Source organism: Coturnix japonica, chromosome 7 (genome assembly GCF_001577835.2).
Source record: "Coturnix japonica isolate 7356 chromosome 7, Coturnix japonica 2.1, whole genome shotgun sequence".
NCBI classification, from domain to species: domain Eukaryota; kingdom Metazoa; phylum Chordata; class Aves; order Galliformes; family Phasianidae; genus Coturnix; species Coturnix japonica.
The window spans coordinates 22,613,444-22,627,732 of record NC_029522.1 but is presented as its reverse complement, the minus strand read 5'-3'; the positions used below and the strand labels follow the sequence as shown (position 1 = coordinate 22,627,732).

Sequence of the window (14,289 nt, the reverse complement as noted above, 5' to 3'; positions counted from 1 at the left end):
CATATGAAAATCTTTTTCCTGAAGATTACTCCTCATTGGGCTTGTCTTTTGATTTATTGTAGTTAAATTTCTTTAATTAAAATGTGGTATAATATATTCATATTAAATAAATATATATTATAATATTATATATAATAACATTATATATTATATAAATATATTCAGCCATAATCAATGGAGCTATTGTGACACTATTAAGACAACAGACCTGCTCATGGATACTGTTATCTAAACTCATGTGGGTGCTTTGGATTTCTTTGGATTTTTCTTACCTAAGAACATATGAAAAGCAATACCAATCCAAAAGAAACTCTCGAAACATGACAGAATTGGGTGTAAACAGTAACATGCAGGGTTTGAATTTCATCTGTTGTGTTGATTTTTGTAAGCAATACAAACTTGAATGCTTTAGTAATTGTCTGACATTGCTACTTTCAGAGTCTTTTGCAGGCTTGATTTTTTTTGGAGTTAGCTTTTTAGTAGTTTTCCCTACTGCCACTGAGGGAAAGAGAGAAAATGCATAAAATGGTATTCAGGAGTGACTTCTCTGCCCTACCATGTCTGTGAAGTGGAAGAAAGGAACTTAAATCACATCAGCTGGGATGATGAGAGTTTGGATGATGCTGAAATTACCTGCTTTGCCTCACTGATAAGGAAGTGCACATCACTTCTGAACTTACAGTGCCCAACACAGACACCAGTCTGTGTGAGCAGTACTCAGAACAGCTGAGATAAGTCATCACAATTATTTTTCTGGAAATGGTCTGGACTTTGTTCCTTCCTCCCTCTTCCACCAGTACATTAGTGTAGTTCTGCTGTTAGCTACTGCTGATGGGATCGTGTGGGAACCCTTAGGACATGGACTGAACCAGTGATTGAACACTTAGTGAAGGTATAGCAAGGAGCACAGGTGCAAGCAGTTATCGGGGTGACCAGAAAGGATGGGCCCAGGCTGGGTCCGCCTCTCCCTAACATCATTTGATGGCTGGGAGCCAGAACAGAAGCATCCATACTTGAAAACTGCTTCCTTTAGGAGTTTCCAACAAATCCTTGGACAGGGGTAAGCTATTCCTTCTTTGATACCAGGTTGTGACCAGTACCTTTTTTAAGTGACCCAAAAACTGGTCAAAGGCAACAAAAGCCCCAGACCTGGATACCTGCAGGAATGCTATGGGAATGAGAAGTGCTTGTCAGCTTTGGATGCTATTCATCTGCATATCTAATGACTGTGAAGTATCCTTTCAAAGCAGCTCTAGTTTTGTGCCTCTTGGGTTTAATTAACCCTGGAGTAACTCTGACAACTTCATTAAAGGTGGATAAGGGATTTGTCTGAATCATTTACAGAAGCACAAATGTGGCATTTTGAAAAGGTAGAATAAAAAAAAGAAACACTCATGTGGAAAGAATCTTAAAGGAAAAGCATTGAACAGATAACATGTTAGGGATTGGACTCCACCAGTGACTGGTGTTCATTTCAACTTGGTATTTCTTCCAACCAAAGAACAGAATTGGTTCCACCTGGAATTATCAGGTGGATTGATAATTAAGTGGAGTCTTTTGATCTGTGTACAGTGGGGCTGTCTGTGGTTTCAGCATAGGAAGAGTTGATTTTCTTCTTTAGTGGCTTATTTGATGCTATATTCTGTCTTTGGAGGGGAGATTTGTAGCAACTGCTTGTGGACTGGCTGAGAGTTGGTCAATGATGGTAAGCAGTTGTTTTGTGAATCACTTTTTTTTTTGCAAATTTATATATATATATATATATATATATATATATATATATATATATATAATGTATTATCACAACTATTTATCTTTTCTTTTTCTGTCTTAGAAGTAGTTTTTATCTCAACCTATGAGTTCTGCTTCTTTCTCTGATCCTCTTCCCCATCACACTGTAGTGGAGGAAGTGAGCAAAAGACTGCGTAGTGTTCAGCTGCTTGCCAGGCAAAACCACTATGGGGGCGATTAGTTTCTGTGGCTTATTATTCAGGCCAGCACTCAAATGTAGACTAAAAAGGTTTTGGAAAAAGGCTTTTCTTGTGCATATGAAGTATATTTTTTTTAACTCCAAACTAAGATCATCGTCTCCCAAGGGTCTGTCTCTATTAGACTTTCCCAAAAGCCTGGCATTGTTACTGCATCTCATTACAGTCCTTACATGGACCCTTGAGAGTGACTGTTGGGATCTGAAAAGAAGTAGTAAGAGAAAGCTGAGACAGAATAGTGATGAATGCACCTGAATAACCCTTTTCAGGTGTGATTCAGAGAGCTCCCTACAATCACCTCAGTACTTAGTTTTAGACTGAATATGAGAAGGGGAGAAAAAAATCCACTAGAAAAAGAACCTTTTACTCAGAGACAGTCATACTAAGCAAATTTTAGTCAAGCACTAGCTAAACTAATCTGGCTTGACACCAGTAATAAATTGTGCAAATTCCTGTGACCTTCATCATTCTTATTTTGTATTAAATGTCAACTTGTTAGATGATGCATGAATGAACGGTACAATATGATAGATAGCGTGAATTATTGTCCACTAATAGATTTTGTTAAAACATGTCTCCTCTCTGGGTTGGTCCTTGAGAAATATGCACAAAATTATTTCTTAGCAGGTCTTTAAAAAGCGAAGGAAGAGAAGACTTTCATAGGAGAGAAAGGAAACTACTGCTTATTCTTCATTTAAAGACCTTTGCTTTTGCCAGTCTGTAAGTGAATACTTGGTGTGCTGGATACAGGTATCCACTGGCTTGGGCCTGACTTCAGAAAACTTAGGGAAAGTAAGGCAGGAATTTCCTGGGTTATGTAAGGTGAAGAAGATAGGTGTTAAACTGAGCTTAAATTAAAAAACAAAAACAAAAAATCTGAGTTCTGTCTATGATGTTTGCAGACCTTACTTCCCACTCAGTGGCAAAGCCCTTCCCCATGGAGACTGTAGGCCGGAGCCATACAAGTGATTAAGGAGGATTTTTGTTTCTAGGAGCTTCCAATGCTAGAGTGAAATCTTGATTAGTAAAGCTGCTATTCATACTCATGTGTTACATGGGACTTTGATAAGCCTAAGTCAGGTCCAAAATCTGCTTGCATTGAAGGTAATAGCCTCTTGATTTTTCTCTTTCCTGAACAGACCACAAACCCTAGAAGGAAAAAAGTACGTTTTAAAATTGTATCTATTTAACTATCTATATAACTTGTAATACTATCAAGATTTATCAGTACTGTAGCAGATGTCCAGTGTTCTGAGGGTGACGCACTTTAGCCTGGGAGCTGGGATGCCAGTGAAAAATGGTGGATTTATTTACCAGAGTGTTCAGCTAATCTGAACTAATACTCAAGTTCATGGTGTGTAACTTTCCTCTGGGACTGGAAAGCTAACTGCTTTTTCAGTTTCCAATGTCCATTATTCACTTGTGCTCCTTCATAAAGGAGATTATGTCGATTCTTATTTTATTCCATCATATGAAGCATTGTTCAAGTCAGTGGGAGTCTAATTCTAGTAATCCTTAATAAAACAAAGAACATCTTAAAATCAAATAGATGTTCACGTGACATCGAAGTCTAATTCTAATTATGTAAGCAAGTAAGATTTTGGAAAACATGTCATGTTGATGTATGGCAAATAAACTGCATCCTGACATTTCTCAGCATTTAGGATTTCTTAGCAGTGGAAAGTCTAACATAGCTTTAATTTAAGCACTGGAGATATAAGGGATATATTAAAAAACCCATCAGCCCCAGACTTTATACGCTCTTTCATAATTAAAGGACATGAGGTCACATGAAGCTAATCATGGGTAAATTTCAAGCAAATGAAATGAAATATTCCTTCACAAGGCACTTTAGATTATGCTGGAGGTCAGAATCAAACAATGTAGCTGCACTTCTTTTAAAAGGTGCCACCTAACTTTAATGGTCATCCATAAAATTTCTAGCTTTACCTGCTAGATTAGGTTAGCCTGTGCTCATGTCTCAGGGCATTAGTGTATCACTGAACTACCACAGTTTTTCCCTATGTTGTGTGCTGTAATGAGATAGAATGATGCGTGTAAGAAGATGCAATCTGAATCTAATTTACTTCAATTTTTTTTTTCTGAATATATTTTTAAAAAATAATATAAACACAAGCCTGCAGATATTTTAATTCAACAGTTATGTCTGTTGCAGTGCATTATTCCTTGCTTGCATAAAGTTTAAAGGCCTTTTCTCATTTTAAGAAAACCTGAGATCTTGAATTGTTACAAAACTGATGTCTAACAATCAGCTTTAAGTTATGTTCTTAATCCATTATGAGTGACCTCTTTGTATCTAGAAGGCTATTGCATATAGACATCAAAGATATAATATGTCATCAGGGCATTCCAGTAACACAGTTGAAGTTCAGTAGTTGATGATTAGATCTGGTTTGGAACTGGTTGAAGGAATAATAACTAGACTATCATGCATGGAAGAGGTATTCCTCTGAAATCTTGTTTGGTTCACTTAAATTGGTGTTGTGCATTTCTACCAGGACAAGGTTGCTCACATTCTTTGGAAGAGAAATGTGACAAAACTGAGTCTCTTTCAAGCCATGAAACAGCAGGCAGGAGCCTATTGTAGTCAGTGTGTGAGTAATGATGGTGGGAAGAATTATTATTGGAAACTTGTCCTGATATGAAACTTGTCCTGATATCTATGACCTACTGGTTAGCTGTCATTGTTAAATGGCATGGTAACTACTGGTGGAACTGGAGCTAGCTTGATGGAAGGGATGCAGCAAAATCTGAGGCAAAGTGAAATTTGCTTTATGTTTGTAGTAAGGCAAGTAATTTTTTTCAGTGTTAAGAAACTTAAATCAAGATTAACCAAATTAATTTAGTTCTGACAGTGCTCAATGCTGAGCTTTCTGAGTTCAGCAGCTCCAGTGGGGTCTTGGCTACCTCCACCAGTGTCCTTCCAGTAAGCTGATCTTTGGGTCTTCACTTGCTACGTATATCTCAGCTGCCTACTTTGAGCGAGGGTATTTCTTAGTGTAGCTGTCCATTGGGTTTATTCATGTGGTACAAACAATAATTATTGTTGAAAAGGAGGGAAGGGAAATTAGAGGGGAAAGGAAGAGCTTCAGATGAAGAAAAAAGTTGAAAAGGGTGGAGTGGAGGGAGCTGGTTTATTTCATTACTTCATTCTCCATCTGTGGGACTGCTGGGTTTGTGTAAGAAATGTAATCCCAGGTTATACAGTGAGGGTGACCTGGTTTGGATCTGTCATCAAAACACATGAAGGGAAATGTAATACTGAGAATCACTTGTGTAATTCTGTAGTGAGGTGGGAAACCAGGAAGAGACAATCTTGACAGTGTGGAAGATCCGGATATTTTTTTCTTCTGTAGGCGTATTTATTTGATTATGCCAGAGCTTTGAGACCAAATAGCCTGCAAATTGCTTTCTCGTTTGAGATGTTTCCATTGCTGGAAAACAAATAGCTTTATTTTACAGCTTTTAAATGATTCTCCTACGCATTTCTCCCTGTTATCCTGTTTCACTTCCTTGCTCCAGCATTTTCACTGTTGCTGCCACTCATCTACATTTCTTTCCTCTTTGATATTTATGAACTCAGCTTCAGTAGAGGAGTTCACAGAAAACATTCCCTCCTTCTCTGTGCAAGACAAGCCATGTAAAAATGGTTCACTCAAAGAGAACGAAGGAGATCAAAAGTAAAATCTCCTTTGTAAATCAGGCCCCCAGGCCAAATTCAGCTGTGGTAGAAGAAGCATTACCTAGTCATTTCCCAGAAGGATATATGTGCCTGGAATTGACCTACCTTCTTTTTGAGGTATAAGATGTCTAAACTTAAACTCTTCCCATGAGGAGCTTAGTCCCGTGGGAATATTGTGCGTGGCGAGGGATATAATAGACTATGACAGAGTCAGGGATTCTGATGGCTGAAGGGTTTTGACACCTGTACTCAGTGCTGGCTCTTCTCTGTGCTCTCGTGTTCTTCAAATCAAGTTATTCCATCCTTGCATTTCTGTTCCCGTGTGTATTTTAGCTTAGTTAAATAATAAACACATGCAAAATTTTGGAGTACTGCTGTCATTTTTTCTATCTTAAGTACAACTTGTAGTTATGTTGTTACTATTATTATTTTTGTTATTAGTGTGCCTAAGAGACCATCAGTATCCATGTTTCTTGTATATGTAGAGGTTTACTTCATTTTCTTTCTGATGTTCTCTCTTTATTGAGTATGGGACTCCATTCCAGTCCCTAATGAAAACAAGCAAAATAGATTCTCAGATGTGTGTGGAGGCATTTATTTGAAGTCTGATATTAGAAGAAAAATACATATGTAGTGTCAGAAACTAGAATAGAACAACGTTTACTAGTTTTACCTGCATCTGATGTTATTCAAATTAACTTTCACAGTGAACAGGCAGAGCTCCTTGAAGATAAATATGACAGAAATTCCTATCTGTAGCTAATAAGGTCACGTTCACTGACCATTTTCCCCTAGCTCTGGGCTGTGTAGGTATCTGAGGCACAAAGCAAAACTGTCAGCATTTTCTGGCAATACCGATATTCTTGAGCTTTCTGGAAGTTGAGTAACTTTGAATATTCTGGATAATGAATTTCTGAGTCTGAGTATCTGCATGTGATGTGTGGGGCAAGTAAGGAATCTCAGAATGTTTCCTTTATGCAGGAGATATATATTTTTTACACTTCCACAGCTGGAGGTGAGTGATTCTGTTATGAGACATCAAAATAAACATTCTCTTGAAGCTTTAAACATCTATGAATCAAAGTCTTTTGCTCTCTTCATTATTATTTTCCTACATTTCAATTAACAAAATTGCTGAACAAGAGCCTGGGAGTAAAGGATTGTAATATGGTAGATAAACTGAAAAAGTTGAAAGAGAAAGGCTTGAGAGGGAGAAAAAAGGGATTGCTGCCATCTCTTAGGTTGTCAATGCCTTTTCTCTAACTTGTTCAGATGTTCTTGCTGAGATCTATTGTTTCATCTCAAAGTGCAAATTTTCTCACATTTAGCTTGCTAAAATAATTGTATGCATCTCTGAAGCTTGAAAGGAGTGGGGAAACCTGGCTTCTTAGAAAAAAAACAATTCTTATGACCAAACTGAGTGACTGTCAGTTCCCTTCACCCCTTTAATAACTTTGAAATGTATTGAATGATTTCAGTGTAAATGCAGCAGGTGTTTGTAAACAGTGAGCTCCTACAGGATTGGTGAAAATAGGTAGATGAGGAAAATCTACCGAGAATCTGGTGAAGAAAAGCGAGCTCCTAGTGTTTTTAACTTAGTTTGTCCAGTGAGAGTGGTCAGTTCGTGGTCAGAATGTAAACCTTGAGCTTAGACACAGCAAATTGGGCTTATTTCTCAGCTCAGGTTGCGAATTGGAGCTAAAGATACTGGAAATGTGGTCTCCACAGATGTTTCTAGAACCTGGACTATTGTCAGGTACCATATAATGATAGAAGTGTGGCAAGGATGTTGTAGTGTGCAAAAGAAATGACAGGCGAGTAGATCTGAAGTACAGAAGCTTAGGAAAAATGAACTTCCTTGAGAGGATTCTGTTGAGTTATATTTCTGCTCTGTCATTGTTTCTTAGTTATCATTTACACTGGAGGCCATGAAGTTGCATTGTTTTGGAATCACAGAATTTCTAAGATTGGAAAAGACCTTTAGATCATCGAGTCCAACCAATTTTGGGTGACTGTGAATCATGTTGCTTTTATTTTCATATTGTTTTAAGGTAATTAAAGATATTAAAGTAATAATTAAAATAGGGAAAACTGAAAATGCAAACATTAGGAGATTGGTTATATGATTAATTAATATGTTTGGTTTTTTTTATGGCAATTTGACACCTTTTAAAATATTTTCTGATCTTCAATGTATTATAGAAGGGCAGTGTTTTAATTAAGACTTCCATCTATATTTCCACCGTAAAATCCCTTAGTTTGCAGCCTCTGTACATAGAAATTTCTGAAATAATGTTGTAAGCTGATGTGACCACCATTTCCAGGGCTGAAATAATTAGAGGCTGCTTTTCAAATACTGCAGTGTTTTCAGATCTGCTAGAAATGTGCTGGAAATGAAAACAATAGATGCTGAGGCTGTTCTTTTAATGCATTTAAAGAGCTATAATTTCAGATAGATACTGTATATCTGGGAGAAAGAAAAAAAGAAATAGAAATGTAGCTCCACATTTCAGTAACATCTGAAACACCGACAGGATAATTGTTATTATAGCTTTGTCAGTGTCCAATCTATCCTTCAGAAAAACTTCATAAGGAACAACCCTTTCTGAAGTTGTCTGTGCTCAACATATTCCTGTAGCATGCATTTGTTTGTTTTTCCCAATGGTATTTCTCTGTGCATCCATTTCTTTATTAGTTTTTGTATCTTTTATTTTCTTCGTTTAGTCTTGTCTCACCTTTGTTCTTTTGTTTTTGTTTTTTTTAGCTGCTCTCATATTGTAAGAATTATATTGGGATTGAATCTCTGCATGTCTGTTACCACAAATCAAGTTTTAAGAAGTACTGCAAAATCACCCAAGTAAAGCAAGAAAATAAGCTGCAAGTGGTTGTGCTTCTCTGGCTTGAACATGTTTTATTATGGCAAGAATTCTATGATATTTTTTGTTAAGATTTCTGAAGCACAGGATAGAAGTTATCAAACACAAGAATGAGTTCATAAGCTTGGGAGCTCTCTGCTTGCATGCTCTGAGATGTGATTCTGGCTGTATATAGCTTCAAGTAAGCACATAACTGTTTAGCTTTTGTGGAGGTTTCTTTATGTATCTTTGTTTTTTTAATAGAGCAATCAAAATCTGCTGAAAATAAATGTCAGAAAATTAAAGCTTCCTCTTGAGATTAAACCATTTTAGAGGAGTTTGAGGAGGTAGGCCACGTGGTCCAATACTCTGCAGTGACAGCTCAGACCTTGAGCCTTTCCAAGGATGAGAGATTGACCACTTCTCTGAGCAAACTGTGCCAGTGCCTCACCACCCTTATTGTAAAAAAACAAACAAACCACAACTACTTCCTTATATTCAATCTAAATCTTCAAGTTTGAAACTATTTCCCCTTGTTCTATCACAACACATCCTTTCTTACAGCCCTTCTTCAGATTCCAAAAGGCTGCTCTCAGGTCTCTTTGGAACCTTCTCCATGCTGAATGACTCCAGCTCTCCCAGACTGTGCTCACAGGGAAAGTTTTCCACCACTCAGATAATTTTTGTGGCCCTTCTCTAGATGTGCTCCAACAGGTCTGTGTCTCTCCTGTACTGAGGACTTCACATCTGTATGCAGTACTCCAAATGAAGTCTCACCAGTGTGGAGTAGAGTGGCAGGATCGCTTTCATTGACCTGCTGCTTGTTTCCCAAGCTGTGCGCATTGATGTAGAGGCACTTGATCTGGGCAGCTGGTCTTGTCACTGCCTCAGAGAATAACTCCTTTATTTCTTTGAAGTATTCCCCTGGTTTTCCTTAGTGCCTTCTGTTGCCTCAGTGGTATCCTGCTGCTAGCAAGTGATACTGGTATCAATTAAATCAGTCTCAGATTTTCTCCAAGTCATTGGGCAGTTTCTTAATAATCAATTGTGTACTAACAATAGTACAATGGACGAAAGACTCAACATGAGCCAGCAGTGCGCTCTGGCAGCCCGGAAAGCAAATGGGATCCTGGGTTCCATCAGGAGAGGGGTGGTCAGCAGGGATAGGGAGGTGATTGTCCCTCTCTATTCTGCTCTTGTGAGGCCTCATCTGGAGTACTGTGTCCAGGTGTGGAGCCCTCAGTAAAAAAAAGACATGGAGATTTTGGAAAGGGTCCAGAGAAGGGCCACGAAAATGATCAGTGGGCTGGAGCACCTCCCCTATGAGGACAGGCTAAAGGAGTTGGGCTTGTTCAGCCTAGAGAAGAGAAGGTTGCGGGGTGACCTCACTGCAGCCTTTCAATACCTGAAGGGAACTTACTCCCAGGCGGGGAGTAAACTCTTCGAAAGGGCTGATAATAGCAGGACACGGGGAAATGGTTTTAAGTTAAAAGAGGGAAGATTTAGGTTGGATGTTAGGGGGAGGTTCTTCACTAGGAGAGTGGTTAGGCCCTGGAACAGGCTGCCCAGGGAGGCTGTGGATGCCCCGTCCTTGGAGGTGTTCAAGACCAGGTTGGACAGGGTCCTGGGCAACCTGATCTAGTAAAGGTGTATGTTTGGTGGCCCTGCCAGGCAGGGGGGTTGGAACTACATGATCCTTGAGGTCCCTTCTAACCCGGGTCATTCTGTGATTCTGTGAACAAGATGCCTCAGTGGCCTATTAGCATCTCTAGGCATTTGTATTTAACAGGACCTTATGCTTTTGGAAGATTTCCTTGGGAATAGCTGTGTGTACATTCTTCCTGAAAGGCATGCAATGAAGCTGCCTAATTGGCAGGCTGCATGCGTTTGATTTTTTTGCATACTCAGCCCAACTTTGCCCATGGAAGGGGAGTGCAGAAGTGGGTGCTAATGAATCAAACACGCATTCAGCTCTTGTAAAGATTTGCATAGTGGTAATGTTAGATTAAGTGATAAATTCCAAGTGAGATTCAGTGAGACTGAATCAGCCTTTCTGAGACTTATTTATCTTTCTTCTTCTCCTTGGAAATTATCCTAAAGCAAACTGTCTATTCTTTTTCATTACATCTGTTTGGATTTAATGCCAGAATCAGCAGGCTGTATCAGACTCAAGCTCCGTAATATTGGATATCTTGTCTTCAGAATTGACCAGAGATTTATGCTTTCAAAATAATGTCAGGTAAATACATATGAGGCAGATCATAATAACCAAATGACTATAAAATCACTTTCTTGATTTATGGTAGAGATCACTAAGATCAAGTTACAGGTCACTGTGGTTAGTTTTGTTACTATAATTATATATCTGTGTTCTTACATATGTCCTCTGTAAGTAGAAGAATTATAGAAAACTCTACTGAAATGTAGGATGTAGATCTTGGATTTTCTTTTCTTCTTGATGGAGAAAGGTGAGCTCTTGTATAACACATTTTTTAATTATTTTTTTTTTTTAATTTTTAAGGTAAACATCCAAATTATGTCTGACATCTAAAAAAGAAATTCATTGAGTCTTGTTCTGTCTGTGTCTTGTTCTTTCTACTGATTGCAAATGGACTCTGGAAAACTGGCTCTAAGGTAGTCATCTGCAGATATGAGGTTAGCCTGACTTACTTTCTTGTCAGCCTGAAGTTCCAAAGATGGGAATTGTGCTGTTTCTTCCCAATCCGAAATATATTTTTATCAGAAATAATGTAATCATCAGGACTAAGGAGGTGATAGTCCCTCTGAATTTGGCACCAGTGAGGCCTCAGAGACCTTATAACTCTCTACTGTGACCTGAAAAATTGTTGCAGTGAGGTGGAGGTAGGCTCTTCTCCTGAGTATCTAGTAATAGAATGAGAGGTAAGAGCCGTAAATTGTTGAAGAGGAGATTCAGATTGGATATCAAGAAAAATTTATTCTTTAAAAGAGCGATGAGGCATTGGCACAGGCTGCCCAGGGAGGTGGCGGAGTCATCATTCCTGGATGTTTAGTGGGCATGGTGGTGATGGACCAATGATTGTGCTAAATTATGTTAGTGTTCTTTTCCAACCTTTATGATCCTGTGATACTTTGTTATCTCTGGAACATATTTAATGCTGTTAGGTCCAGGCTTCAGGAGTCGCTAGAAGCAACATTAGAGCTCTCCAGGTTTCAGGACAATAGTTTGATACCATTGAGACAGATGTGTTGATGTGAAGAGAGAGGTCCAGCTAATAACAACCATAAATATGCAGCTATGCTCCTGTTAGTGGTTTCAGTGTATGCTGAGTTTGACTTGCCAAACTAAGCTAAAAGAGATATGGGAGGCCAAAATCAAGCAATTAATCATACAACCTTACTGAGGAAAGTCTGTACTTAACTATCAGAGAGGAGGAGGGATGTTCACAGGCATTGGAAAAGTAACTGCTAAATAGTGTCCAGAGGCAGGCACCAAGGAACAGGACTCAACCATAGCAAAAACGCATTATCTATGTGGAAAGATAAGCCTGGTTTTGGATCATAAGTCATGATTTTAAGTCATGATTACATCTTTATGTATTGTATACAGTTCGGACTTTCCTCCTCCTCTTTGGGTGGAAATTCTTCTATGGCAAGTTACCAGACTGCAGATGATTCGTAGTTTCCAAGGAGTTATGCTTCCACTTGCTTAGAATTAGTGGGAAAGTTATTACTCCCTTTTCCCTTGTTCCTCCAATTTCAAAGTTTGGATCTTGTCTTTAAAGAAGGCATTTGTGTTTCAGTGACTTTCTGTGCTAAATTACCAACTTTATTTAAAATTCACATCCTGGAAACAGAACTGGAATCTACTCTGTCCTGGATGATGTTTAAGCATTTATTTCAAATATTTTTGGGATTTATTTTCCTTCCGTATGACAGTGCTGTCAATATGCAGCTTTTGTAAGGCATAAAAATGCTGCAGGCATTGTATAGAGGTAAAAATTGCTGCATATTTTGTAATGCTTCATTTCTACCTGTATACAAAGAATCCAAGTACAGGAAGCAACATTTTGGTATCATTTTTTAGAAGGAGGTGTCCAAAGAAGAAAATCATTTATCTTTTCAATCTCTCTCTCTCTCTCTTTCTCTTTCTCTCATTTATTTTCCATTTTGGTTTAGTTTTCCATTCATCATGTGCCACTGGTGCATATTGTATTAGGGTATTAGATCAAACTGTCAAAAAGCTGACAGGTTTTTTTTTTTCCCTAAGCATATGCATTTTTGGAAGAGTAATTAATTCAGCCAACTGGAAGTAAGTAATTAGTGTCTTTTTTCTTGTGCTTGATGCAGGTTTTGATATGAAATATTTTTAGAAGGTTGAAGATTTAACATCTAAAAAACCCTTATTTTCAGATAACTTGGTCACAGAAGAATCTTAAAAACTGATCTAAGAAAATGCATTAACTCATTTGATGCTGAACATGATTTTAGAGTGGGAAATACTTAAGTGCTTAATGACCTTAAAGAAGAACCTGTGGAGGACCAGTGTCTGTCTGGATTCTACGTAGGCTCTTGGAATACTCAAGATTTTACATTTCATAGTTGCAGCCATTCTTTGTCACCTTGTGTGGGACATGTGAAAGTTATATGACGAAGATGCACAGAGCTTATCTTGGTTAAATCCTTCATGCGTTCAGAAAATTCAGTATAAAAAAATGCTGTATAACTGTTTTCTGAAATGATGCAACTTGCTTATTTGATGGTTTTCCTTGAGTAATTGTTTGCAGAAAGCAGTTGTCGAAGCTGAATAATATGTGTATTTGCAGAAGCTGAACTTCTGCTAAACAGTGACATCAAAGCTGTGAAAATTATTCTCCATTTCATGGCTGAGCTTTGCAAATGTGCTGTGTTCTGTCATAGATCCAGTTGCCAGCTGAAGAACCTGAAGACAACAGAACAACTGGTGCTTTAGGTCTGTTATGAGGAACATCGAAGTTGTGATCCTGGGAGGCAGGTAAGTGCAATTTGGAATCATTAGAGTCTTCTAATTTTTCAATTTATTTATTTTTTAATTTTATTTTAATTTTTTTTTTTTTTTTTTGTAAATAAGCATGTGGAATAATGTAAAGCTGAAGTGGTTTGCAGACTTTGAGCATGTGGTTATCAGCTCTTTACTGTTCCTCTCCAATTGAATCAAAGTGAAAATTCAGATTGTCACTGAGGAGCAGTGAGAGAATAGAATATAAAGCAGAATGTTCATGTTCTGAAAGTGGTGGAAATAGGAACACAAGGAGTTGATGCTGACAGGACAACATACAAATATATCAAGTATTGTATATTCATGTCGTGAACAGAAGCTGCAAGATATTAAGAATGCATGTGAAAGACAAAAACTGCATAAAGCCATTGGCCTGTCTGAAATGATGGTTAAATATATGACAGAGGATGATGGCTGGCAGGAGGATGACAAATGTGCTACAGAAGGTCCTCCTGATTAAATGTGCTTAGGAAAGGATCTGAGGTTTGGATTCAGACTGCTGGATCATTTAACTCCCACTGTCATGTGTTTGCCAGTACCTGTGCAGTGTTGAGCTTTCCATCCACAGGCTTGTTCCAGCTGTGCACAAACTTACACTTTTGAGAGAATGTGATCCCTGGGTTGGTATTACAGTGGAAACGTTAGAAACAGTCCTTGCGTCATTGAATAACTTCTCAGTCTGAAGTGTTTATAATGGGGAAGGTTACCAGGATTGTCTGGAGCATC

At 38.2% G+C, this 14,289-nt stretch overlaps 1 long non-coding RNA gene across 4 annotated transcripts in view; it reads left to right on the top strand.

The window, feature by feature from the left end:
- LOC107316760 overlaps positions 1–14,289 on the top strand; it is a 191,372-nt gene that overhangs the window by 16,601 nt on the left and 160,482 nt on the right. For all 4 annotated transcript variants that reach the window (XR_004308059.1, XR_004308061.1, XR_004308060.1 and 1 more), the window contains exon 2: positions 13,446–13,539. This is a non-coding gene — a long non-coding RNA (uncharacterized LOC107316760). The remainder of the gene's footprint in view (positions 1–13,445; positions 13,540–14,289) is intronic.